Source organism: Bos taurus, chromosome 6 (genome assembly GCF_002263795.3).
Source record: "Bos taurus isolate L1 Dominette 01449 registration number 42190680 breed Hereford chromosome 6, ARS-UCD2.0, whole genome shotgun sequence".
Classification (NCBI taxonomy): domain Eukaryota; kingdom Metazoa; phylum Chordata; class Mammalia; order Artiodactyla; family Bovidae; genus Bos; species Bos taurus.
In genome coordinates this window covers 11,071,800-11,099,108 of record NC_037333.1, presented here as the reverse complement: position 1 = coordinate 11,099,108, position 27,309 = coordinate 11,071,800, and the positions used below count along the sequence as shown (strand labels likewise).

Below are 27,309 nucleotides of genomic sequence, written 5' to 3'. Positions count from 1 at the left end.
TGGAAAAGAAATAGAGATAGGTAGAGACGACAATAAATATGACATTATATGTTTTTTCATGCATGTTTGTGTGTGTTAGCAATCATTAATACCCAGAACTATGCAGAAAACATTGTGAGTGAGTATGGGAAAAATCAGACATGACCAATATGTGCAAGAAAAGAGGAATAAGGTATGAACACAAGATGAATAAAAATCAAAACATTTTAAATGAGTTTATAAATGAGTTGTCTTCTCCTACAGCCATTTATTTATTTTTTAATTTAAATTTATTTATTTTAATTGGAGGCTAATTACAATATTATATTGGTTTCGCCATACATCAACATGAATCTGCCACGGGTGTACACGTGTTCCCCATCCCAAACCCCCCTCCCACCTCCCTCCCGGTACCATCCCTCTGGGTCATCCCAGTGTACCAGCCCCAAGAATCCTGTATCATGCATCGAACCTGGATTGGCGATTCATTTCTTATATGATACTATACATGTTTCAATGCCATTCTCCCAAATCATCCCACCCTCATCCTTTCCCACAGAGTCCAAAAGACTGTTCTATACATCTGTGTCTCTTTTGCTGTCTCACATACAAGGTTATCGTTACCATCTTTCTAAATTCCATATATATGCGTTAGTATACTGTATTGGTGTTTTTCTTTCTGGCTTACTTCACTCTGTATAATAGGCTCCAGTTTCATCCACCTCATTAGAACTGATTCAAATGTATTCTTTTTAATGGCTAAGTAATCCATTCTAAAGGAGATAAGCCCTGGGTGTTCTTTGGAAGGAATGATGCTAAAGCTGAAACTCCAGTACTTTGGCTACCTCATGCAAAGAGTTGATTCATTGGAAAAGACCCTGATGCTGGGAGGGATTGGGGGCAGGAGCAGAAGGGGACAGAGGATGAGATGGCTGGATGGCATCACCAACTCGATGGACGTGAGTTTGAGTAAACTCTGGGAGTTGTTGATGGACAGGGAGGCCTGGCATGCTGCGATTCATGGGGTTGCAAAGAGTCGGACACAACTGAGCGACTGAACTGAACTGAACTGAGAAACAAGTTATATGGCAATAAGTCATATGTTAAAAGCAGGTTGGCTTATTGGGTAATGACTTTTATGTATGTTAACAAGAGGCAGGAATAAATATTATTTAAATGGTTAACATCAAAGCAGACATTGATTTCATCTACTGGCTATAAAGGAGTTGACTCCTCTTATGCCCATCTGGGCAATGTTCTAGATTATGTGTTCAATATGTTGACTTTTAATAAACTTACTAGAATGTTTTAGGTCTGTGACTTGCCTTACTTATCCTGGCCAATGATTTCCAGGGCTTCAGCTTGATAAGTATGGATGTAGATAGATATCTGTCTATTTTTCTATCCAGCAGTCATCTAATAAGGACATTCCTAAGAGATATCTTGCTCTGGTCATATATAAAGATAAACTATGCTGCAAAGCAGTAAAATAGTTCAGCAAAACTGCATTCACTATGAACTTATGTTAAGGATATAGAAAGTGTAGACACAATAGATAGCTTTTTACCAATATATTTCATAAATAAAAGTAATAAAGAACACTAGAGTGAGTACCCTGAGGGAGTTGCTTAAAGTAATAAATAAGTAGGATTTTGCCAAGTGCTCATTTGATGAGGAGATGGTAGCAATCTTTGTAAGAATCATAAACATTAATTTAACTCCTTCTTTACTCATTAAATATATTCAGATGCATAATAAGCATAAGATTTCATGAAGAAAAAAATCACAACTTTACAGGGAAATATTGTTGACAATAGGTTTGTCTTAAGGTAGGTGCACACAGAAATTCTTAATGGACTCTTAAAAGTATTCCTGGACTTCTTAAAAGTCCATGATGGACTCTTAAAAGTATTCATTGAGCTTCTTTAGTGGAACTCACCTGCCAATGCAGGAGACATGGATTTGATCCTTGGTCCGGGGAGATCCCACATGCCATGAAGCAACTAAGCCCATTTGCCACTACTGAAGCCTGGAAGCCTAGCTGTGCTCTGCAACAACAGAAGCCACCGCATTGAGAAGCCTGCGCACTGCAATGAAGGGTAGCCCCCAACTTGCTGAAACTAGAGAAAGCCCTTGGAGAGCAGCAAAGACTCAGCACGGCCAAAAATAAATAAATAAAAAGAATTTTAAAAAAGTATTCATCAAGGAGAAGAGTCACCCACTAGACAATAAGGGGGACTATATTAAATAAATGCATTGATTTTCCCATTTTAGAACTCAGCTAATAAGATTTAGTGATATGATATACTGGGTCTCTGATTCTTATTCCTTTTTATTTCCTTTTGAACTTTTTATTTTGTATACACTCAGTTAATGATGTTGTGATAGTTTCAGGTGAGCAGCGAAGGGACTCAGCCACACATATACATGTATCCATTCTCCCCCAACCCCCTTCCCATCCAGGCTGCCACATAACATTGAGCAGAGTTCCATGTACTATACAATGGGTCCTTGTTGGTTATCCGTTTTAAATCTAGCAGTGTGTACATACTCACCTTATCTAGATTTTAAAAGTATGAGAGTTTAATTATGGGAATGTTTGCCAAGGCACACCTTTGTTCTTTAGCATCTGCTGAGTGAAGGAGCACCTATTAAGCTGTTAAGATATTAATGCTCTTGAACCCCTATGGCTGTGTTAAGTTACCGTGTGTATTGAAATCATTAAGCTCTCTGCCTGTGGTTTGTGGTTCGGCAACGCAAGCATCTCTAGAATTCCTGCTTCCCTACAAAATGTTAGTTGTGTATGGCTGACAGACAGAAACTTGTATTTCTCCTCTAATTTTTTCCTCTTTCAGTCTATGAGGAATATATGTTCTTGGTGTTGATCATTCCTGAGATAGTTGATGAAAAATATTTCATGGCAGAATAATTTATAACATTCCAGTCCTTAAAACATTTGGGTATTATAATGTGGTGAATACGGAAGTCATATTCTTCACCCGTCTCAGGGTATGTTCTCATTGTTTGCTGTGGGTTTTAGTTAGTCATTTAATGACTTAGTAATATTTTTGTAACTTTTTTTTTTGTAAACTCTTTTTGTCATGTGTGGTGTCTAAAACCTGTTCCTTAAGCTTGTGGTCAGCTACTGTTTTGACAGAAATTTCCTTGAATACTTGGACTTCCTCCCCCCTGCCCCCGCCCCCCTCTCCCCACCCCCCAAAAAAAGAAGGAACAAAAAGAAAGAAAAGGGGGAAAAAATTAAAACAATTCTGCCATTCTCTGCAGGCTGGCTCTGTGTTGTGGCACCCCCTCAGTGCTTAGCCAGGCTAGTTACAACTATGCCTTAGCCTTAGTTCTTAACTTGTGGTGAGTATAATGAACAGTCAGAGGTAAAAAGCTTGTAGTCTTCTTGGATTTTTCTGACCGCGCATCTTACCCTGTGCAGTATGTGGCTCTCTAAATTCCTTGTATATGCAAGTGCTTTTCGGTGCCTTGCTTTCCAAAAGAAAGCATTGTCTTCCCAGCTTTTCCTCCTATGCATGCCTATTGTCTGCTTCAACTACAGTCTTTTGTCCCAAACAGCAGAGACAGTGAGCTGTTCATTTGCCTCGGTGTTTTCTAGGAATGCCTTCTCTGAAGACACTTTTCTGCCTTTAACTGACTGACAGGGAAAACACAATGCAACAGATATTGTGGGGTGCGGTGAAAGACACGTTTAAGGGGAAATTTGTAGTTTTAAACTTAAAATAGTTAAAATTTTGTATGAGATAGAAAAATTTTAAAGTCAGTGAAAAACAGAGTGATATCAGCAAATATAGCAGAGACTATTAGGAGACTATTGTCTCCTAGAGACAATATAGGAGACAATTCTTGAGTTGGGAGAAACAAAGACAGGTACCTCCCATCATCCCTTCAGGTAGCGCCAAGGCAGGCAAAAACAGAACACTGTTCTTTCAGAAGTTCTGCTTTGATCACTCCAGAGCCTGGGTGAAGGTCCCAAACTGGGAGCATAGATTCTTATCCTTAAGACTGCTAGTGAGCTGAGGAGCAAGCTGGACAAGGTCACGGAAAAACGCCACGGAGCACTCCTGCTGTTTTAAAGTTGCCTTTTCTTGATCAACATGTGCTTTGTTGCTGTAAAACCTTTTGGTATTTCCCAGGGTTCTTCCACTTGATTCTGGCAGTTTTCACTCAGCTTTTCTAACTTTTTGTGGAGAAAAACTTGGAGCTAACTTCTCTGCTATATTTGCTGATATCACTCTGTTTTTCACTGAATTAAAAATTTTTCTATCTCATACAAAATTTTAATTTTAAATTTAAAACTAAAAATTTCCCTTTAAACGTTTCTTTCACTGCACCCCACAATATCTGTTGCATTGTGTTTTCCCTGTCAATCGGTTAGAAATATTTTCTAATTTCTCTTGTAACATATTATTTGATCTTCAGGTTATTTAGAAATATATTTTATAATTTCAATATATTTGGTGCTTTCCCAGAAATCTTTTTGCTACTGATTTTTTATTTAATAAGTTTGGGGATATGGGAACATGCTAAGGTTTAAATCCTTTGAAATTTGCTGAGATTAATTCATTATGCAGCCTATTGTCTATATTAGTGAGCATTCCACATCGAAGTCAAAACAAATGTTTTCCTTCTGACCAAATTAACTCAGTTCAGATCTTGATCCTGCATATAAGGTACTGGTTCTATGTTTTTATTTCCACACCACACCTGAAAAAGCCGTCACTGACTTTCACAATGAGGAGCACTTGCTTGATTCAGCAGATTTGCCTAAAGTGAACAAATAAAGCGTGGAGATTTAGATGGAACTAACACAAGCACATGTTGCTATATTATTAATAAGAAGAATTAAGTCATTGGTCCTGTTCTTCCCCAGGTTTCAAAGTCAGTTTGCTTTTTTTCAGTTAACTGGTAAAAGTAAGGAGCACAATTAATTCATTCATAGCAGTAGAACCATCTCATTTGTTATACCATCAGCTCTCTGTGTTCTGAATGTGAAGGGGTCAATGAGGATGGACTGTAAAAGTCACCTTCCGACATGTGTTTTAATGAAAATTATTGAGCTGGGATCACTGGAAATAGGACTATACCAGCAGCTTCTTTCATCTGTGAAATACAACTTTTCCAGTTTCATAAGAACTACAAAATACATATTTTTCTGATCTACTATTTTGTATTTTTTACCCCTGTTCCTATAGTCAGAGTTTTAGCTCTATGTAACAATAAAAGGACAGAGAAAGCTCCAGAACATCTTTGGAACTGAGTGGTTATTACAGGGGACAACCAGTGATTCTTTATCTAGCAGAAGTAACTAGTCACCTAGAGTATGCATTCTGGCAACTGAGTTATCTGCAAATTTGATCTGCTACAGAAAAGTTAAAAGAATGCAACCAGTATTTATAAAGATGGCTAGCTATTATGGGAATAATGTTGCAAGCTAAAACTAATTGGGATAGAAGAGAAAATAATTTCATAAGTAGCCCATCACACTCGGTGCAGCTGTTGCACAAAGGAGAGTGCACAGTTAATCTATTGTACTCCACTACTGTCGCTCAATAGACTTTGTTTCTTCTTGTCAGAAAATTAGTTAAGAGCATGTAAGACCTCAACTAGGATACCAGGTTTTGACAGCCACATGAAAACTGTGAAGATTCATCTGACTTATTTCACTTAGCATAATAACCTCCAGATCCATCCATATTGCTCCAAATGGTAAGATGTCATTGTTTGTTTCTTTTTTTAATAGCTGAGTAATCTTCCATTGTGTATATATACTGCATCTTCTTTTTCCATTCATAAATAGATGGACAGTTAGGTTGCCTCCATATCTTGGCTATTGTACTGAGTTGGTCAAAAAGTTCAAATGGGTTTTTCTGTAAGATGTTACAGTGCTGTGATGAACCTAGGGGTACATACATATTTTTGAATTTGTATTTTATTTTCTTTGGCTAAATACTCAGAAGTGGAATTACTGGATCATATGGTAGATCTATTTTTATTTACTTTTTTTTGAGGACTCTTCATATTGATTTCCATTGTAACTGTACCAATTTACATTCCCATCAACAGTGCATAAACGTTTCCTTTTCCCCACATTCTTCCTGGCACTTGTTTCTTATCTCTTTGATGACAGCCATTCTGACAGATATGACATGGTATCTTATTCTGGTTTTGTTTTACATTTTCCTGATGATTAGTGATGTTAAGCATCTTTTCATGTGCCCATTGGCCATCTATATATCTGTTTTGGAAAACATATCTATTCAGGTCTCTGCCTGTTTTTAAATAAGCTTTCTTTTTTTTTTTGATATTGAGTTTTATGAGCTCTTTATATATTTTGGATATCAACCTCTTATTGAATATCATGCATGCCTGTGTGCTCAGTCATGTCCAGCTCTTTGCAACCTTATGGACTATAGCCCACCAGGCTCCTCTGTCCATGGAATTTTCCAGGCAGGAATACTGGAGTAGGTTGCCATTTCCTCCTCTAGGGTATTTTCCCAAACCAGGGATCGAATCTGTGTCTCCTGAGTCTCTTGCATTGGCAGGTGGATTCTTTACTGCTGCCACCTGGGAATGCCCCTTATTGGATATATCATTTGTAAATATTTTCTCCCAATCAGAGTGTTTGCAAATAAGGGCAATTTCCTCTTTTCCAATTTTTTTAATTTTTTAAAAATAGTTATTTCTTTGTTGCACAGTTAGAATGGCTCATATAATGTTGAAGAATAGGGTGTTGGAAATTTTTACCTCTTCAAACTAGTTTATAGCCATTCATCATCTTACTGTTCCTCTTGGAAATCTAGTTACACAAATGTTAGAACTTCTCACAGTACCACCTACTTATCTGATCTTCTCTTTTGTATTTTCCAGTGTTTTGTCACTCCCTGATTCATTTTTAGTGTTTTATTCTAACTATATCAAAAGTTTAACTTGCTCTTCAGTTGTATCTAATCTATTATTAACCCATCCATTGGGTTCTTAATTTTAGTTATTGTATTTTTCAATCCTAGAGTTTCTCCTAATTCTTTCATAATTCCAGTACTTTTGTCAAAATTCTGCATTTATATATCTATAAATGTATTAAACATAACTATTTGAAAGTATATGTTTGCTAATTCAATTGTCTGGATTCTCTGAAATGTTTTCTACTTTCTGTTCTATTTCTTCAGTTTTGTTTATATCTCTTTGTATGTTCTGCCTACTTTAATATATTTTATATTTAATTTATCTTGGCTCAGATGGTAAAGAATCTGCCTGCAATGCAAGAGACCTGGGTTCGATACCTAGGTCAGGAAGATCCCCTGGAGACAGGAATGGCAACCCACTCCAGTATTCTTGCCTGGGAAATCCCATGAACAGAGGAACCTGGCGGGCTACAGTCCATGTGGTTGCAAAGAGTCAGACGCGACTGAGCAACTAACACTTTCATATTTAATATCAGATATTTATGTGGAAATTATGGAAATATTTTGAGACTTAAATGATATTAGTTTCCTCCAGAAATGATTTATAGTTTCTTTTTCCCATAAGGGTAGGATCAGTCTCAGACCTCCTTAATGTAACTGTGAAATTGAGATGACTGGCAGCTGGACTTTAGCAAAAGAGTATCTTTATTTTTGCTTTGCTTTTCCCTTACTCCTAGGACTTAACTTTTTGGAGCACCTACCAAGACCTGTGAACTTATCAGTACCCTTCTCCCAAATGGTAAGCTCTAACGTCAGTTTTCAGCCTCTGAGTCTATTGAGGTTGTTGATTTATTTGTTCAATTTCTCATCCTCTCAGTTTCCTCTTTCAGAAAAATTGCACTACCAGACTCACCTCTCTGCAATTCCTTCTCACAGATTTTTATTTTCACAATTCCTCTTTGCCTTTTTTCCTTAGCTCTTCCAATGGCTTTTACACATATGTTTCTTGGATTAGTCTACTTTTTCTAGTTGTTTTCAGTTCAAGGGTAGAGTTTAATTATCTAATCTTCCTGTACTGAAATTTAAAATTTCTTCCATTAATTTCTCATTTCTTTTCTGTGAAAGAAAATTAGCAGGAGAGAAATCTTTAACAAAAGAGAATATAGATCAATATTTACTAAGCATTGATCACATGCCTAAACATTAGTATACATTTTCATTAATAATGTTCAAATTCTATGATGTCATAAAAGTCATCTCTTTGTAAAGATTACAACCAATGCAAAACAAACACAAATCTCAAAATGGAGTGGTTAGAAGATTTTGCTCCATGAGTGTTTCTCATTTATTAATGCAAATAATTCACCTGGGGATACTATTCAATGCAGAGTCTGATTCAGGTGCTCTGGGGTTTGGCCTGAGATTCTGTATTACTACTGAGTGCCTGAGGGAGGCTGATATTGCAGGTCCACAGACCACACGAGTAACAAGGCACACCATCATGCCACCAAAGCAGCTTTTTATCTTTGTCGCTGCTGCTGCTGCTGCTAAGTCGCTTCAGTCATGTCCGACTCTGTGCGACCCCGTAGACGGCAGCCCACCAGGCTCCCCCGTCCCTGGGAGTCTCCAGGCAAGAACACTGGAGTGGGTTGCCACTTCCTTCTCCAATGCATGAAAGTGAAAAGTGAAAGTGAGCCGAGTAAATCTTATCAATCCTCACAACCCACTGGAAAGTGCGTCTTATCTCTCCCTACTATAATTTCTTCCTTTAAATTGTAAAACAACTCCCCTTCACCTATATTTTCTTACAGTCATATTCTAAGTATGTTCCCTTATTCTTCTTTTTAAAACTATCACTTTGAACTCATCCATACTTCAGTCCCACTCCTTGCTTTCTACTGTTCATTCAAACTCAATCAATCTGCTTTTTCCCCTGCCACATGATTATTTTTATTCAAAATTTCCATCAGATATTATGATCACAGTCTTAACTGTAGTTTGATCAATAACTATTTAACTTCATCTTTATAGCTTCCAGCTTTTCAACTTCTGCTTTTCTGTCCATTATTTATTGCTATCTAATATTGGTCAATTAAAGTTGAGTATTAGCATGCAAAACACAAGTGAGGAAGAGCAGTTAGGCTTTCTGAGTGCAGAAATCAAATAGGAGGAATTCTAGATAGCATTTCCCAAAGTTAAGTTTAGAAACTTCTGTGCCACACCCAGTTAGGTTATGAGAATTGGGGGAAATGTTGAAATAGATGGACATACAACAATTGTGAGTAAAAACAGGCTAATAAGATTGACACAGAAAAGAGAAGAAAAGACATGCTAGATATGTATGCTATTTAAGAACCATTGTAAGGGGCTTGTGACCAGGGAATTCAGTTACAGTACCATCACCTCTAGACTAAGCATAATGTCTTAGTCTTCTTTCTGTTCTTTCATTCCCAACTAAACACATTATAAAAACATAATAAATACCTGCCTATTTGAGTTATATAATGATAAGTGAAAAGAAAGAAAATTACATCAGAGGAATAAATTAATTTTATAGGATTTTATAGCAAATGCTATGAGCTTGCATCATCTAACTTTTCTTTGACATTAGAAATAATATCAAGCTCACTCTCCTCTGGTAAAGATTGTGTTTTTATTATTTAATATTAAGAATGCTCATTATTTTGCATTAATTGCTCATTTTAGTTCAATGAATATTAACTAAATATATAATTGACTATTAAATTGACAGGTGTCCTTCAGTCTGAGATTTTAAAACTTATGTAATGGTTTCCAAACGAAAGAGCAGCTGGATTTGAAGTTCTCAAATAAACCCAGTGATAGTTTGTATCAAAGAACAAAAAATATTAGTAAAATTTTTGGCCTCCTTGGTTAAAAAATACCAGATGGCAGTCTTGAAGAGATATGTTTTGAGAGACTGAGAGGGTTAGTGTATTAAGGAAAAAGGATGAAAAGTAAAGGTTTAAAAGTTTTAACCTTTATTTCCATCCATGTCTTTCTCTTATCTTTCCAGCTAGAAAACTTAGAAATCAGTAAATCATCGAGAGCTTCCTACATGGCTCGGTGGTAAAGAATCCACCTGCCAGTGCAGGAGACACAGGAGATTTGGGTTTGATCCCTGGGTCATGAAGATCCCCTGGAGGAGGAATTGGCAACCCATTCCAGTATTCTTGCCTGGAAAATTCCATGGACAGAGGAGCCTGGTGGGCTATAGTCCATGGGGCTGCAAAGAATCCGACACGACTGAGTGACTGAGCACACACACAGGGATTTTGCACTGCCAGAGTTTAGCAATTGCTAAGTTCTGTATTACAGCCATTTACTCTAAGCAGGAGATTAAACCCCAAAATATGTCCTAAACATTGTCTAGCTGAAATCAAAGGGAACTCACTATATTAAAGCACAGAGTGATCTATTATTCAAGGTGCATAAACAAAATAAAATCATCCTACACAAAGAGGTGCCAGACAGGTCTTGGGGTATCAGATTTTATATGATGTTGATAATGAAAGCAACCCAGGAGTTATACAAAGACTTAACTTACATTTCCTTTTTCCTCAATAAAATAAGGAATTTTAAGGGCATCAAAAGCGAAGCCCATTTATTCCCTAAGTCACTTGTTCATTCATTATAACACAATGTTTATGAGTGTCTATTATATTATTTGGGGCACCTGATAGTTGGGATTGCCTTGAGATGCATTCACCTTGGAAACAAAATTTTTATGCAAATCAACATAAAATGAAAATATACAAAATAATATCCAGGAACCAAATTTTTCTTCAAGCTTGCTATATTTTTGTTGAAAGTCTAACAGATTTGAAGAAATGGTATCTATCAAAGAAAAGTTGGTTTAGGTGATGGCATTATAGAAGACATGATCACAGAGGCAAACATTAGCTTTTCATATCCAAGAACTGTCCAAAGAAAAGGGATTCCTAATCCAAGAATTTGAGTTACCCAGTCTAATGATAGATGTGTCTTTTGTGGGAAGAGATGCATTGGCCTGATGCTTTTAAATATCCACTTCAAATAATCAATTTTTCCTGTTGTAATTTTTCAACATGCAGAAATTCTCTAAAATGCTACTTTCCCTATAACTTACTTATAGGAGTAGAATCCACTTAAAGAAGAACTTTAAGTGTTTAATTCTTTTAGCAGTTATACTTACCATTGATGAAATTTGTATTCTAGTTTCTATTTGTCTTCTGAGCCTTATTTGAAGTACTGGTACTTCTAAAGTCTGATCAACTCTGGAACACCTAAAACAATACTTTTAGACTGTTCTAAAGAATACAGCAGGCTTCCCTGCTGGCTCAGATGGTAAAGAATCCACCTGCAATGCAGGAGACCTGGGTTCTATCCCTGGCATGGGAAGATCCCCTGGAGGAAGACACGGCAACCCACTCCAGTATTCTTGCCTGGAGAATTCCATGGACAGAGGAGCCTGGTGGGCTACAGTCCATGGGGTCACAAAGAGTCGGACACCACTAAGTGACTAAGCACAGCACAGAGAATACAGCTGTCTCAAGAATTATAAAGAGGTGTTTCTGAAGTTTATATTCCATTCTCAGATAAATTTAGAACTTGATTTTAATTCATATTCTCTGCCTACTGACTAGCTATATGACCTGCACTAAATACCTTTCACAATCAGAACAAAGTCTACATTTTAAAATTATGTATGTTTACATATATAAGAATTATGAAAACTAAATAATAATAATACAAAATAAAGCACTTAACTAGCATGTGGTGCTTAGTAGTGAAAAAAAAAAGAGAGAAATGGCTTCCCTGGTAGCTCAGATGGTAAAGAATCTGCCTGCAATGCAGGAGACTGGGTTCAGTCCCTGGGTTGGGAAGACTGCCTGGAGAAGGGAATGGCTATCTATGCCAGTATTCTTGCATGGAGAATCCCACGGACAGAGGAGCCATGCAGGCTACAGTCCATGGGGTCACAAAGCATGTAGCACTTAGTAAGTAAGTGCTCAGTAGATGGTAGCTAGTAGCCATAATGGCAGTAGCAGGAAATAGCCCTTAAGTTTCTTATGTCATAAGTCACTGATATCATCATCACCGGTATAGCTTTGTGCAATATTTTATTCTTTATACATATAGTATATCAGGTAAGCTGTAAAATAATATTAAGCTTATTTCTAGAAAATTCTTCCTAGAGATTTCAATTCACCATATAAAATCATTCAAGCAGTTAATCAGAGACATGAATGGTGGTGAGCATGAGCTTGTAAAGAGTATTAATAAATGTATGAAGAAAACATGACTCATTAAGAAAAGTAAATACAGCTCTATTGACTAAATTATAGTGATAAGACGTTATGTGGAGTCATATGCTATCATTTATTAGGGCGACTATACATATAACCATGATGATAAAAGCAAAATATTAACAGAAAATATGGGCAAGGATTAAAGTTTCTGAAGGTTGGGATTAGAAAAGCTCTTAAACACCCCATCAAAATATCCACTTCAAGTTAAAGTGCTCTTTAATAAAAAATTAGTTTGCCTTTCAAACAGTTATTGATCAATCAAGATTTCTCCATTAGTAGGCCCTGTGATTCATTACATGAATCATAAATATAGTTACATGGTCAAAATAAGAGTGCTGAGTACAAGAGCAATCTCCTCACATCTTATAAGATTGCTACTTATTTCATTAATATCCTTGATTTTGTCACATCAGTAAATATAAAGGTAAAATGCACTGTATTAAATCAATTTGAATTTTTAACTCATATAACCAAAGTTTAAAAGTAAACCTTAAAAATGTAAATTTTCATTAAACAAACATTACCAAAAACTAATAATTTTTCTATACCTTCATCTACAGATTCTGTAGGTTAGTAAGAAAATCATCAAAGCTACAGCAGTTACAAATGATTAAACACAAGAGCAAGTAATTGTTCCATTAAGAAATACAATTAGTAAAGAGAAAAAAAATTTCAACCTTGTTTGATATAAAAAAAACCTGAAAATATATGAAGGTATTAAACCTAATCATTAAGTCAGCAAAAATAGTAGAAACTTGTAGAGTAATAATACTTAGTGATGCCCAGATTGGCTCAAAAGGACATAGGCTTTCTTGTCTGACAGTTCAGATTTGAATCCTAGAGCCCTAGCTCTTTTAATTGCTGTGTGATTTTAAATACATTTTTATCCTGCTGAACTACTTTTTTCTCTTCTGAAAATCTGCGGATAAAATATTTTCTTCCTGGAATTGAGATAAGTTATGAAGAAAAGGATCATTTCTGTTTTTTCTCATCAGTGACTATCAGTATCTGGCATAATATTGATACTCATTCAATATTTGTTAAATGAATAAATGGATAAACAAACAAACATGAAAATTAAGAGCAGTAGACAAAGAGATCCCATAAATATTTATCACTATACTTTTTTTGGTAAATGTTTCAATAGAACTTTATATTGCTGATGGCAATGTAAACTGATTCAAATCATTTTGAAAATTAATTTGAAAACTTGTGATAAGTGACACAATTTTTCAAATGTAATAATCATTCCTCTGGGAATTTATGTTCAAAATTTATCAAAATAAGACAAATGCTTTATGTACAGATATTTTCAATATAGTTCTAAATAGACTAGTGAAAAAATTTAAGCAACTTGTATGTTTATTGGCTAAGAACTTATTGATGAAAATCTAGTATATTCAATCACTTGAATATGTTACAGACCATTTAAAAGATTTGTAAGAAGGTCTTATGTCAAAGTGGAACATATATTTTGTTTAGTTCTGGTTTCTTGGTAGCACTTTTACAGCTTACTGTGTTATATCTTACTTTTTTACTAGAAAAATATAGAAAATGTAAAACAAAGAAGTAAACATAATCTATTAATTTATAAAATTATCATATAAAGTATAAAATGAAAGATTTTTCCATTATCAAATATCCAGTGAGACTTCTGCAGAGGTGATCACAATTAACAGTTTGTGGTGTTCCTCCTGAAGTTTAAGATCATATGATATGTATTGGTTGGAATCATCAAAGCACAGAATCATTTATTTTCCAACTGCATGACTACGGATAAACTTTTATATATGTAGATATAGGCATATGAAAAAGTGAATGAGTAAAATATCTGCCATGAGTACTGGGATTATATCAATTTCTAAATTTTCTTCAGTGTAATTCTAATGATTCTATGAACCTAAATACAATGAGACAATTGCCTACAGTAGATATGGGCAAAGACTGATACAAGAAGTAAAGCAATATTATTCAAATAATTAGAATTTGGGGGAGGGGAACTTTTGTTATGTAATACAAAAAAGGAGAAAGAAGATTAGAACATTTTTAAGGATCTGATAGATGAAAAATGGTGCCACTATAGCCTTAATCTCTTGGCTAATTTATGTTAGCCAGGGAAGTACTTGTGTTCAAACTGTGCACATTATGAGCATTATCATTTATGAGTGACTGCTTAGTCATTCTGAATATGAATGTTAAGATGGGCACACCAACAGTGACTCATATAATACCGTCAAGTTATTATTATTTAAATATAAACTAAACTTGAATAGAATAATAATGCCATTATTATTTGAATAAATTTGAGTCACTATAATTAAAAAGAAATGTTTTCCAGGAACGGTGAAGTCTAACTGTGCAATGTTGGAAAACAGGAACAGATGGACAAATTGTGATATTAATTTTAGGTGATTTATTCAGACCATTTATAGATATCTGACCATATAAAATTAAAAAAAAAAAATTGGTCAACCAAATAGCCAAAGCAATTTTTAGAAAAAAGAACAAAGCTGGAGGTATCATACTTCCTGACTTCTGACAATTCTACAAAGCTACAGTAATCAAAACAGTATGGTACTGTCACAAACCCAGACATATAGATAAATGCAACAGAATAGAGAGTCCAGAAATAAACCCATAAACTTATGGTCAATTTATCTATGATAAAACATGCAAAACAATGGGGGAAAAGACAATTTCTTCAATAAAGTGGTGCTGGGAAAACTGCACAGCTGCATGTAAATAATGAAATTAGAATATTTCCTTACATCATATACAAAATAAACTCAAAATAGATTTAAGACCTAAATGTAAGGCTAGAAACCATAAATCTCCTATAAGAAAACAAAGCAGAGCACTCCTTGATATAAGCCATAGCAATATTTATAAGGATCTATGTCCTAAGGCAAAGAAAACAAAAGCAAACATAAACAAAAGAGACCTAATTAAATTTAAAAGCTTTTGCACAGTAAAGGGAACCATCAAAAGAATGAAAAGATAACCTAGTGAATGGGAGAAATTAATATATACAAATGACGTGCCCATCAAAGGGTTAGTATCCAAAACATAAATAGCTCATACAGCTCAATATCAAAAAAATAACTCAACTGAAAGTGAACAGAATATCTGAACGGAAATTTTTCCAAAGAAGACAGGCACATGAAAAATATGCTCAATATTGCTAACCATCTGAAATGCAGATCCGAACCACAATGAGTGATCATCTCACACCTGTCAGAATGGCTATCAGCAAAAAACCTCAAATAATAAATGTTGGTGAGGATATGGAGAAAATGGAACCCTGGTACACTGTTGGTGGGAATGTAAATTGAAATGGCCACTATGGAAAAGAGCATTGAGTTTCATCAAAAAAACTAAAAAATAGAGCTACTAGAAATTACATTCCTGGGTAATTTCAGAAGAAAATGAAGACACTAATTCAAAAAATTCATGCACCCTAATGTTCATTGTTTTTTGTATATTATTTCTTATAATAATAATGTCCAGCATTATTTATAATAGCTAAGATATGAAGCAACTTGTGTTCATTGACAGATGAATAGGCAAAGAAGGTGTGATGTATATAAACAATGGAATATTACTCAGCCATAAAACACAATGAGATTTTGTTTCATTTGTAACACAGAAGGACCTGGAGGGGATTATGCTTAGTGAAATATGTCAAAGAAAGAAAGACAAATACTGTATGTTATCACTTACACATGAAATCTAAAAAATGAAACAACTGAGTGAATATAATAAAAGCAGACTTACAGATATAGAGAACAAAATAGTGGATACCAGTGGAGAGAGGCAAGGGGGAGGAAGAAAAAAGAATTAGGGGACTAAGATATACAAACCACTATATATAATATAAAGTACATTATACAGCACAGGAAATATAGCTAATATTTTATGACTTTAGAGTTAATTGAATCACCATGTTACATATCTGAAACTAATATAATATCATAAATCAACTATGCTTCAATATAAAATTAAAAAGTGGGGTCAAAAATATTGATGGGTCCAACCAACAAACATTATTGACTAAATTGCTAAAGTATTTCTTATATATCCCTGTTTGGAAAAGTTTACTTGTCACATGTCGCATACCTCAATGAGGTTTACACAGTAGGTTTTATGACCATAAGTGTTGCCTAGGATGATTTCAGTTCAGTTCAGTTGCTCAGTCGTGTCCAACTCTTTGCGACCCCATGAATCACAGCATGCCAGGCCTCCCTGTCACCAACTCCCAGAGTTTACTCAAACTCATGTCCATCAAGTTGGTGATGCCATCCAACCATCTCATCCTCTGTTGTCCCCTTCTGCTCCTGCCCCCAATCCCTCCAAGCATCAGAGTCTTTTCCAATGAGTCAACTCTTCGCATGAGGGGGTCAAAGTATTGGAATTTCAGCTTTAGCATCAGTCCTTCCAAAGAACACCCAGGACTGATCTCCTTTAGAAGGGACTGGTTGGATCTCCCTGCAGTCCACGGGACTCCCAAGAGTCTTCTCCAACACTACAGTTCAAAAGCATCAATTCTTCGATGCTCAGCCTTCTTCACAGTCCAACTCTCACATCCATACATGACCACTGGAAAAACCACAGCCTTGACTAGACGAACCTTTGTTGGCAAAGTAATGTCTCTGCTTTTGAATATGCTATCTAGGTTGGTCATAACTTTCCTTCCAAGGAGTAAGGGTCTTTTAATTTCATGGCTGCAGTCACCATCTGCAGTGATTTTGGAGCCCAGAAAAATAAAGTCTGACACTGTTTCCACTGTTTCCCCATCTATTTCCCATGAAGTGATGGGACTGGTTGCCATGATCTTCGTTTTCTGAATGTTGAGCTTTAAGTCAACTTTTTCACTCTGCTCTTTCACTTTCATCAAGAGGCTTTTGAGTTCCTCTTCACTTTCTGCCATAAGGGTGGTGTCATCTGCATATCTGAGGTTATTGATATTTCTCCCGGCAATTTTGATTCTAGCTTGTGCTTCTTCCAGCCCAGCGTTTCTCATGATGTCCTCTGCATAGAAGTTAAATAAGCAGGGTGACAATATACAGCATTGATGTACTCCTTTTCCTATTTGGAACCAGTCTGTTGTTCCATGTCCAGTTCTAACTGTTGCTTCCTGACCTGCATATAGGTTTCTCAAGAGGCAGGTCAGGTGGTCTGGTGTTCCCATCTCTTTCAGAATTGTCCAGTTTATTGTGATCCACACAGTCAAAGGCTTTGGCATAGTCAATAAAGCAGAAATAGATGTTTTTCTGGAACTCCCTTGCTTTTTCCATGATTCAGCAGATGCTGGCAATTTGATCTCTGGTTCCTCTACATTTTCTAAAACCAGCTTGAACATCTGGAAGTTCATGGTTCACGTATTGCTGAAGCCTGGCTTGGAGAATGTTGAGCATTACTTTACTAGCGTGTGTGACGAGTGCAATTGTGCGATAGTTTGAGTATTCTTTGGCATTGCCTTTCTTTGGGAATGGAATGAAAACTGACCTTTGGGCATAATTAAATAAAAAAAAAGTAAACAAAAAACCAGTTGAGGCTGGATTACATGGTAGGAAAATGTGTTGACAAATGAAATTAAAAATTCAAAGAGAAACAGGCTTTGAGTTCGGTAGCTCTAGCACTCTAAGAATTATCTCAAGCTTCAGAGTCATTGTATCTCTGTCATGATCTTCATCATCCTTCTAATATACCTTTTAATATTAATTCCTTACCTGGTTCTAGAACGGCTGACAGTTGCAACAGAAGATACATGCATATTGATTTATATCAGATGTAAGAGAGGGTGGCTTCCAGAATTCTTTCAGAGTAATGAAGAGGATCTTTCCACAAGCTTCATGCAAATCACTATAAGAATCTCAGTATTCTGACTGTTGCCCTTGGCTGTCTCTGAGCCAAAAACTAAAAATGGGAGTGGAAGGAGCATTAGAACCACCAGACCCAACTTTCTAAGAGGCACTTAGGCTGAGAGGCAGGTAACTAAATAGTATCAGGGTGCACTATGGAAGGTGAAGGAGATAATGAATTCTGACTACTGAACAACATGTCTACTGTAACATCTCCCAAAAGAAAATGTTCCCGTGTTTTTAAGGTCAGTGTACATACAAGGAAAAGAGCTATTAGTCAAAGGATACTTTCCAATGACATAAACTGTTGTCAGGAGTCGTTGCCAAGTGGTAGGATTTAGAGAGATGGAAGATGTGCTTTTAAATGGGGATTTGCTGCCTGGCATGCCTCGGTGGAACAGTCAGAACCTCATTAGCTGTCCTTCAAGCTCCGCCTCGTTCGCTGCTTGGTTCTTTGGAAGCCTGTTTGTTTTCTCTGAATACAGCTTGCTCTCTAATGGCATGGCCCAGACACTTTGAAACTTTCAAATGACTAAGTCATTTGAATCAGGAAGCACAATGACCATGTCAGCTTAGCTCAATATTTGCCGCACCAAAAAAATACTCCCTTAGTGAAGAAAGCTGAGTACCGAAGAATTGATGCTTTTGAACTGTGGTGTTTAAGAAGACTCTTGAGAGTCCCTTGGAATACAAGGAGATACAACCAGTCCATCCTAAATATCAGTCCTGGGTGTTCATTGGAAGGATTGATGATGAGGCTGAAACTCCAATACTTTGGCCACCTCATGGGAAGAGTTGACTCATTGGAAAAGACCCTGATGCTGGGAGGGATTGGGGGCAGGAGGAGAAGGGGACGACAGAGGATGAGATGGCTGGATGGCATCACCGACTTGATGGACATGAGTTTGAGTGAACTCCGGGAGTTGGTGATGGACAGGGAGGCCTGGCGTGCTGCAATTCATGGGGTCACAAAGAGTAGGACATGACTGAGTGATTGAACTGAACTGAACTGAGTCTTACGTTGCAGGGGGCTTCACTGGTGGCTCAGACAGTAAAGAATCCGCCTGCAATGCAGGAGACCTGGGTCAATTCCTGTGTTATGAAGATCCCCTGGAGAAGGGAATGGCTACCCACTCCAATGTTCTTACCTGGGGAGTTCCAGAGACAGAGGAGGCTGGCAGGTTGCAGTGTGTGGGTTACAGAGAGTCGGACATGACTGAGGGACTAACATTTTCACTTCACTGTGTAGCTGGAGTGCTTGGAGCCCTTCAGCTGTTCAACACTGACCAAGTGCTTATTAGACGAGAACATTCTCCAGCTTCCTATAAATTCTGGCCATAATTAAATGGACATTGGTTTCTAGATCATTCAAGAATTTTTATAATTTCATTACTCTGTTACACTATAATATAGTAGTTGAAGACCTAAGAACCCACATATTGTAAAAAATTAATTCTAAAAATTGTTTTTTAGGCAAGAATGGTATTAAGGTCTAGAGAATTTAAGAATAAATACAGTAAGTTTATTTACCCTATAGATGATTTCTACTGTAAAGCCGTTTTATTGCTCTTAGAAACATTATTGTAAAGTTCAAACATCACTGGTCAGGTCCAATTCAATTACATTGCTCCTTATATGCATCACTCTTAAAACACATTTACACATTAAACAAAGCAGAAAGCCCTAAGTTAACAACTGTATAGTCTACTCAACTTATTTTTTTTTTATACCGATGCAATGACTTTTCCTAATAACTGCTCATTCCTGATCTTGCTTGTTTATAATCAGCAATTTTAGCATGAACTGATAAATATATATAGATTATGTCTCCTTCTATTTAATCACTTGAATCATATCTAGTTCTAGTAATGAAATGTCCCACTTTAGGGGGAAAAAAAAGCCTCATGAATTTATATTAGTTTTCCTTTGATGTTAGTTTATGGTGAAGACTGTGCAGCAAAGAGGTACAAAAAATGCAATGGCTCCAATAGAGATAGTTTATTATTTTCTTCTATGTAAAAGTCAAGGAAGGGGAGTTGGGCTTTATGACATCTCCCAGAGGCAATGGCTGCTTTACCATTCACCAAGGCATTGCCCTCATCTGCCTCAGTGTCTGTCCAATCAGACACTGAAGTCTGATTGCCACGATGTCCAGTTTCTCCCAGTGGAAACCAAGGAGGGTACAAAGGAGCACTCGTGGTGTGGTAAGACCCAGCCTTGGAATGGCACAAGTCCCTTCTGCTCACATTCCATCAGTGAGAACTCTCTCACGTGTTTACTCTGGCTCTAAGAATAGGTGACTGAGTAGCTCTGAATGACCAAGTATGGTTTTAATTCTTTGTTCCTGTGGATGGAGAATAGAACAGATTCCAGAGGACAACTGGTCTCTAACACTTTTATTAAACATTGATGTTTTGCATTTATTTTGTCATGTATCTGAAAGTGAGAAACAGAACAACTTAGATTTCGTAAGTTTGAATGAAAAAATGAATTTAATATTGGATTATTTTTGTTAACTGATCATTTCTTTTTAGCTGTGATAGTATTCTTTGATGAATATGAGTTCTGAGGAAGAAAACTGCTACTATTTATCAATAAATCACTCAAAATTTCCTTTGAGTTTAAAAATGGACATGCTCTTAGCTTATAAGCAGAACTGAATGAATAAGTTTTCTAATTGCTCAAAAGATACCCACTGCTACTCCCATCATGACTGTGGGTTTAGTCAGGAGTGGTGATAGCGTCAAGGCAAATACTTTGGATGTACAAACTATTTCAATTTCCCTGTTTTACCAACTTACTGGTTTATAACTCCCTGTTCCTTAGATGTAATTTACTTTAGAAATGTATTTATTTTATTTTTAGCACTTTTTAAAGTTAATTTTTATTGGAGTATAGTTGATTTACAATGTTGTATTAATTTCTGCTGTACAGCAAAGTGAATCAGTTATAAATATATATATGAATCTGTTCTTTTTTCTTAGATTCTGTTCCCATATAGGTCATTACAAATGATTGAATAGAGTTCCCTGTGCTACACGGTAGGTTCTACTTAGTTATCTATTTTATATACAGTAGTGTGTGTATGTCAATCCCAGTCTCCCAATTTATCCCTTCCTCACCTTCCCCCATAAGTTTGTTTTCTACATGTGTGACTGTATTTCTGTTTTGTAAATAGATTAACTTGTACCAAATTTTTAGATTCCACATGTAATGTAATAGTAATGTAATATGGCATTTGTCTTTCTCTGTCTGATTTACTTCACTTGGTATGACAATCCCTAGGTTTTCCATGTTGCTGCAAATGGCATTATTACATTCTTCTTAATGGCTGAATAATATTCTGTTGTATACATGTACCACAACTTGTTTATCCATTCACCTGTTGATGGGCATTTAGGTTGCTTCCATGTCCTGGCTATTGTAAATAGTGCTGCAGTTTTCTTTCAGGGTGCATATATCTTTTCAAATTATGATTTTCTCTGGATGTATGCCCAGAAGTGGGATTGCTGGATCATATGGTAGCTCTATATTTCGTTTTTCAAGGAATCTCCATATTGTTTTCCATAATGGCTGTATAAATTTACATTCCCTGCATCACGTAAGAGGGTTCCCTTTTCCCCACATCCTCTCTAGAGTTTATTGTTTGTAGATTTTTTTTTTTTTTGATGATGGCCATTCTCACCAGTGTAGGGTGATACCACATTGTAGTTTTGATTTGCATTTCTCTAGTAATTAGTAATGTTGAGTGATACTTAGTGATATTCAATTTCCCTGTTTCTCCCAACTCACTGCTTTATAATTCCCTGTTCCTCATATAAATTTAGTTTATAAATTTAAATTATTACATCTGTGTAATATTGTATTGAATTTTTAGTTCAAAAGTAAACTAGAGCAAATGCTTTTCCACCATAAAAAGATGAAATAAAGAAAAAGGATAAAATATAAAGCAAAGTATATTGAATTGAAAATTCTGAAGAGAAATTTCATTTGAATTAAAATTTGATTGGGAGAAGGGATACATGTATTCAGGAGGGCATGGGGAGAATCAGAGAGGATAATCATCCCACCACTGGGAAATAAGAATATATCTTTCTAAGTAACACACAAGTAACAGTAAATTGAGGTTCTTACACCATTATAGTTAGCTGGAACACTTTTAAACTTAGAACAAAACTATATGTGAAGTTAGAAGGAAGAGTGATGGGGTTCTCCTAGCGTAGAACTTCTAGAGTTCTACAGATCCAGAAATTATCTAAGGGAATATATTAGACCTCTATCAGCAACTCCACTTTTATATATTTAGCTGGAAGATGTGCAGAAGTTAAACACATACAGTTTTTTTTTTTTAATAATCTTTTCCCTCACTGTACTTTGCTAACATCATGTTGGTGAAAAAATAGGCTGTTGTGCCTCGTCATATCTAACTCTTTGCAACCCCGTCGACTGTAGCCTGGCAGGCTCCTCTGTCCATGGGATTAAGACTGGAGTGGGTTGCCATGCCCTCCTCCAGGGAATCTTCCCAACCCAGGGAGCGAACCCAGGTCTCCCACACTGCAGGTGGATTCTTTACCATCTGAGCCACCAGAAATGCCCAAGAATACTGTAGTAGGTAGCCTATCCCTTCTCCAGGGAATCTTCCTGACCAAGGAATTGAACTGGTGTCTCCTACATTGCAGGTGGATTCTTTAACCAGCTGAGCTACCAGGGAAGCCGGACAAAATAGGCTATTTTATTACAAAATACTAGGAAACAATTCTTATCTTTGCAGTTAGAAGCTTAATGATAATTAAAATAAAAGTTAGTGAACTACCTTTACAAATTACTCAGTATCATCCTTTGAAAAATATTGTCAAACCACAACAAGAAAAGGGAGCTGCAGCCAGGCCCTACCACTAGTGAAACGTTCTCCTTTGCATTTCACATACTTCCTATACTTTGAATCTACTTCTTTCTATTATAACTAACTACAGCACAATAGTGATGAGTTGGCAGTTTTCACCTTTATAATGTACCAAGTCACTGTTATTAAGCTGCTCAACTTTGCTCAGGCTGAACAAAGTCCTTTCATTGTGAGATTGCCTTTTTGTCCAGTTCATTTGAGCCATATATATAAGCTGTGTGAAATCTGTAAGAACCCACAGTATCTTAACTGGGCTTCAGAGAGCACATATTTATTTAAAAAAATTTTTAGAGGAAAAACATGTTATGGTTTCTTTGGACTGGGTCCCTGACAAAGGGCAAGAGTCTGGCATGATTTGGCCTGGCATGACTTCTGAGAATTCAGGATCTTCCTGTCTGAGGACAGTGTGTGCTGTCCACAATGTGTGCCCAAGGACACGACCATAGTTAGGTTTCAGGTTCTGCGGGGAACACTTACATCTTGACTGTGCTCCAAGATGCTCCAGAAACCCCGAGAAACACAGCTAATCCTAAGCAAAGTTTCAAGCTGAGAATTGTCTGATAATTTTTTATTTCTTATTTATTCTGTCTTCCATCATATTCTATACCCCAGGAACCCCATACTCTCATCATAGTTCTCATTTATCTCCACTTTTACTATGTCACCTATCAGAAGCTATTTTGGATTATTATAGTGAAAAGGACAAGTGACAAAGGGTAGCTAAGAGCAGTGACTGCATCCTTTACTATCGTGTATTCTAACAGCACATGTGATGAGCACAGATCTATTACTTTGCTCGAGAATAATCAAACTTAGAGGTTAGATTTCAGACAGAAATGCAAGCAGGTGAATAAACATCCTAGACAAGAAGATCTTATCTTCTGAGCCATGTCTTAAAGATGGGCTGCAGTTTCATTTAAGCATGCATTTGGATCTGCTGGGAAAATGAAGTAACTTATTTTAGGTGTGGCTGGTATTTCATGTTATTGCTTTGTAACTCAAATTTAAGTCAGCTGCCTGGATGCAGGGACTCTATAATCTCTGGAACATCCTCCTGAAGCTCAGAGAAAGGAACCTGTTGCCCAAAAGAGTTCTTTTGGTAAGTCGGTGGAAATAGTGAATTTGAGTCGTGTTGAAATAGGCAGTTGCCCAAGTGGTCAAAGCAATCTATTTATGGCTTTCTTATTAAGGTGTGTATTTAGGCAACCATCCAAGTCTAAGGTATACATTCAGGCATAGGGGAATGTGATAGATGCCTTCTTTGGAAATCTATCTTCTTTGGAAAGTGGAAAGATGTTTCACAGATTAAATTCAGAAACAGCCACCAAAAGGACTTAGGGAGATATGGCTTGTCCAAGTAAAAGTGATTTATTCAAAAAGTGATTTAATAAAACTGGAATAAGCACTGCAGGGAGGTTTATGTAAACCAGCAGATATGGTCATTATCTGTAAGATAAAAATTTGGTGAGATAGGACACATGATATGAGACCAAGATATGTGCAAAACTATCATCAGATCTAAACTGAGAAGTTCTCAGAGATGGCTCCTAAAAGAATACTCATTGAAGTTACAAGAGTTGGGAAATTTAACTGTTAGATGTTATGTGATGGATAACAGGTTATTGATATGAGAGAGAGTACTATGTTTTAAAAAATTGCTACACTGCCATCTGACAATTCAAGTGGTCTAAGACTCTGTGATAACTCATTGCTCTTTACATCTGTAAGTTGTCAAAATTCCAAGACAATGAGCTGTAATGGTAAAACATGGACATGGGAACTGGAGGGCTTTCCATCATAAGGTGGTAGCTATTCAGTCTCTCTGAATGTTAGGCACAGGACTAGATTGTGTGAGAACCTTTCAGCTGTATAATTCTGTGATTTTGTGAATATGATATACATGAAAACACCACCAAAAAATACTGGCATAAAATCATAGAATTTTAAAGGAAGGCTGTGGTATAATGAACGGAAATTTTTTAAATATTTTATTTGTGGGTTTATTCTCAAGTTTCTGTAGTAATTAGTATTTAATTGTCTATCTTTTGTCAAGAGAAACCCGTATATGTGTTGTTACAGAGCTAAAAAAAAATGCAAGTGGTGAATGGATATTTAGGGTAATCTGAGTCTTAATGCCATTCTTGGGGTTGAGTTGCCTGCCAGAGACCTAAATCTCTAACATCAGAAAGAGAAACGCCTTCATCTATGTGAGCACAATAAGTCCTATGTCGGAGTTTTGGGGAACGTGGACAAACAGAGATATGATCCATTTCATTTTTCTGTGTAGAGACGCTTATGCCTCCTCTGGCTTGCTTTTACTGGGACAGAGAGATTTGGAGGCTGGAGAGCGCCAGCATCTCAAGAGGACCGCAGTCGCCCACAGGATGGAAGTGGTGGAGGAGAAGGTCACTGTGGCCAGAGCAAACTCTGCCTCCCCTCAGCAGGTCATGATAACAGTCGATTACTAGCAACAACAGGAAGAAACTGACAGATACCTTAGGGATGAAGTAACTTCTACACGCTTTACATCATTCCAAGAACATCACTCTTTAAAACAGTGTTGAGTTTTTAAGGAATTCTTTTTAGATCTACTGTAAGATAATTTTTAATCAATGTATTATAGTCTAATGGATATGAGTTCAACTTTGATTGGGAATTAGACTGCCCTGTCTCAAAATACACTTTACCATTTACTTTGAACAAATTTTTTAACCTTTGGAGAAGGCAATGGCACCCCACTCCAGCACTCTTGCCTGGAAAATCCCATGGATGGAGGAGCCTGGTGGGCTGAAGTCCATGGGGTCGCTAAGAGTCGGAAAGACTCAGCGACTTCACTTTCACTTTTCACTTTCCTGCATTGGAGAAGGAAATGGCAACCCACTCCAGTGTTCTTGCCTGGAGAATCCCAGGGACGGGGGAGCCTTGTGGGCTGCCGTCTGTGGGGTCTCACAGAGTCGGACATGACTGAAGCGACTTAGCAGCAGCAGTAGCAGCAGTGTGTTATTTTCCTTATTAATAAACTGCCAATAAAAAGAATATGTACCTCAGGATAACGGAGATGATAAAAGAGGTACTTAGCAAGTGTTTATCAATAGAATGGCCAATGTTTATTAGTTATTAATATTGTTTCTATGTAAAACAAACAGATTTCTGTAACTAAAACCTCAGATAGTTGATAAATGTGGTTATTAAACCTGAACTTCACTAGCATTTCATTCTTTTTAATTTGTATTATATTCAGATGTACTGGTCAGAATCTTTCAAGATTCTAATTGCTCTCTGGGCCATCCATCTTTGTTCTTGTCATTCAATTTTTATTATTTTTATTATTATTTTTTACTTTACAATTTTGTATTGGTTTTGCCATACATCAACATGCATCCGCCACGGGTGTACATGTGTTCCCCATCCTGAACCCCCCTCCCACCTCCCTCCCCGTACCATCCCTCTGGGTCATCCCAGTGCACCAGCCCCAAGCTTCCTGTATCCTGCATCGAACCTGGACTGGCGATTCGTTTGTTATATGCTATTATACATGTTTTAATGCCATTCTCCCAAATCATCCCCCCTCCTCCCTCTCCCACAGAGTCCAAAAGACTGTTCTATACATCTGTGTCTTTTGCTGTCTCGCATACAGGGTTGTTGTTACCATCTTTCTAAATTCCATGTATATGCATTAGTATACTGTATTGGTGTTTTTCTTTCTGGCTTACTTCACTCTGTATAATAGGCTCCAGTTTCATCCACCTCATTTTCTATAATTCCCCATTTTCTCTTACCAGCTTTAAACAAAGCTGTGAAAGGTACGAGATCAGTAATCACTAACCCTAACGCCATTGTCTCACAGTCTGAATTATTAGCTTTAAGCATTTTTCCTTGCCTGTCTTGGTTCTTTGTTAAGCATCTCCCTAGGAAGGCATAAATTGGAAGACTGGGATTGACACATACACACCATATATATAGAATGGATAACTAACAAGGACCTACTGTATAGCATGGGAGCTCTACTCAGTACTCTGTAACGACCTATATGGAAAAAAGAATCTAAAAAAGAGTGGATGTATGTGTATGTATAACTGATTTACTTTGCTGAACACCTCAAACTAACAGAAACTTGTAAATCAACTATACCCCAATAAAAATTAATTACAAAAGAAGGAAAGATTGAGAGTTTATGTACAAAAAAAGGCATGCCACTCAAAAGCCTTCTAATGATATGGTGTGGACCTTTCATTTTATTCTCTCAATTATTGTAAAAATTTAGATGGTAAGTATCTCTTAGAAGTATGGAACTGTAAGTCATACTCCTCCACTCTACTGCTATCACA

At 36.6% G+C, this 27,309-nt stretch overlaps 1 long non-coding RNA gene across 1 annotated transcript; it reads left to right on the top strand.

Annotated features, from left to right (window-relative positions):
- The first annotated feature begins 5,555 nt into the window (after positions 1 to 5,555).
- LOC101908035 (uncharacterized) lies at positions 5,556 to 27,137 on the top strand. Its single transcript, XR_234865.5, has 4 exons — positions 5,556 to 5,712; positions 7,646 to 7,707; positions 21,063 to 21,119; positions 25,269 to 27,137. It is a non-coding gene; the product is annotated as an uncharacterized lncRNA (long non-coding RNA).
- Positions 27,138 to 27,309: the final 172 nt, after the last annotated feature.